Below are 2,050 nucleotides of genomic sequence, written 5' to 3'. Positions count from 1 at the left end.
CTTAAGCCCCTCCCCTTTCCATCAGGCCCCTCCCTATTCCCCTCAGGCCACACCCCTTTCCCCCAGGCCCCGCCCCTCACCTCAGGCCCCGCCTCCTCACTGTCCCCGCCCCCCCGGGGGCGGAGCTCGGCCAGGGGGCGCAGGCATTGGTCGCGGCGCTCGGGGGGGTCCCAGCAGTCGAGAGCCTATTGGGCGGGAGGGAAAAGGGGCGGGGCTTATCAAAAAGGGGGCGGAGTTTATCAGTGTATGATTGGGGGTGTGGTTTGGCAGAAAAGGGGTGTGGCCGGGGAAAGAGGCGGAGCTTGGACCAATTGGGGTGTGGTCTGTGAGGAGGTGTGGCTTAATATTTACAAAGGGGGTGGGGCTTGAGAGTGGGGTGGGGCTTAACCCAAAAGGGGTGGGGTTTAATCCAAGGGGTGGGGCTTGTCACAAGCAGGGCGGGGCTTAACACAAGTGGGTGGGGCTTGTTAGGGGCGGAGTTTGTCAAAGAGGGGGTGGAGCTTGTTACGAAGGGGCGTGGGCACTGTAAAGGGGGCGTGGTTTAGGGACGAAAGAGGGCGGGGCTTATCCAAAAGGGGTGGGTTGTCCCAAAGGGGGAGGGGCTTATCCCAAGTGGGTGGGGCTTGTCACAAAGGAGGCGTGGTCACTGCCGATGGGGCGGGGTCTAGGGAATCAAGGGGGTGGGGCTTATTTTGAGTGGGTGGGGCTCAGAAGGGGTGTGGCTTACCACAAAGGGGGTGGGGCTTACCCCAAGTGGGTGGGGTTTAAAAGGGGTGGAGTTTCACACAAGAGGGTGGGGCTTATCAGAAAAGGGGTGGAGCTTAATCCAAGTGGGTGGGGCTTACAAGGGGCAGGGCTTACCAAAAAGGGGGTGGGGCTAATCAGAAGGGCATAGGGTTTATCCTGAGTGGGTGGGTGGGGCTTAAAGGGGGTGGGGCTTATTCACAAGGGGGTGGGGTTTTATACAAGGGGGCGTGTCCCACCTGCAGCAGCCAGCGGAGGGCGGGGCCCTGGAGCCGGGGGTGTCTCCGGGCGGCCCCGAGCAGGGCTGTGACCACCCCGGGGTGGCCCCGGGCCAGCGGCTCCCCCAGGGCGGGGCCCAGCTCCGAGAGCACCTCCTCCACCTGCGCCGGGGGGCGGGGCCACGCTCAGACACGCCCACCCGAGAGCCACGCCCTCTTGACCCCACCCAATGAAGTATTTCCTTTAAGCCCTGCCCACCCCCTATGGCCACATCCAATCAGGCCCCACCTCCTCCCGACTAAACCCCGCCCACCATGCGACCACACCACTTTAAGCCACGCCCCTTCCCCATTAGGCCCCACCCACCCTGTCCCCACTTCCCTTTAGCTCCTCCCTCTCCCCTTTAGCCCCACCCACCTCTGGTGACCACACCCCTTTAGCCCCACCCACCTATGAACCATTTCAAGCTCTTCCTCCTCCATTAGGCCCCACCCTTTTAAACCCCACCCCTTCCCAGTAAGCCCCACCCACTCCCGTAACCCCGCCTATCCCAATAAGCCCCACCCACCTCTGGTGACCACACCCCTTTAGTCCCACCCACCTCAGTAAGCCCCACCCCTTAAGCCACACCCTCCACTTGGCCCCACCCCAGTCAAGCCACACCCACAAATGTAACCCCACCCCCTCCCCATCAAGCTCCGCCTCCTCCCCGTTAGGCCCCGCCTACCACATCCTCGGGGGCGTGGTCCAGCAGCCTCTGGAGGCCGTGATTGGCCACCCTGTGGGAGGCCACGCCCCTCAGGTGCCCCCGCAGGTGGTCCCGGAAGAGCTCCCGGATTTTGGGCGGGGCCAGGACGGCCAAGGCGGCCTCGACCAATCGGCTGCGCTCGGGGTCCCGCAGAGCCCCCAGGAGGGAACTGGGGGGGGATTGGGAGAGGGGGAGGGTCAGGGACACACCCAGGGGAGCGGCCAATCAGGGCGTGAGGTCGGGGACACGCCCACAAAGGGGAGGGGACGTCCTGGGGAGGGCTGGCCAATCAGAAAAAGGGGTCAGGGAGCAGCGGCCAATTAGGAAAGAGGATCTGAG

General features: G+C 64.1%; 1 long non-coding RNA gene across 1 annotated transcript; it reads right to left on the bottom strand.

Annotated features, from left to right (window-relative positions):
• Positions 1 to 86: 86 nt before the first annotated feature.
• On the bottom strand, positions 87 to 1,890 carry LOC108491920. Its single transcript, XR_001872963.1, has 3 exons — positions 1,691 to 1,890; positions 984 to 1,124; positions 87 to 185 (listed from the first exon to the last, which is right to left on the bottom strand). It is a non-coding gene; the product is annotated as an uncharacterized LOC108491920 (long non-coding RNA).
• Positions 1,891 to 2,050: the final 160 nt, after the last annotated feature.

The sequence above is a fragment of the Lepidothrix coronata genome, unplaced genomic scaffold, assembly GCF_001604755.1.
Source record: "Lepidothrix coronata isolate B3197 unplaced genomic scaffold, Lepidothrix_coronata-1.0 Scaffold2834, whole genome shotgun sequence".
NCBI lineage: Eukaryota > Metazoa > Chordata > Aves > Passeriformes > Pipridae > Lepidothrix > Lepidothrix coronata.
The sequence above is the reverse complement of the archived record's forward strand: the minus strand, read 5'-3'. Positions and strand labels throughout refer to the sequence as shown.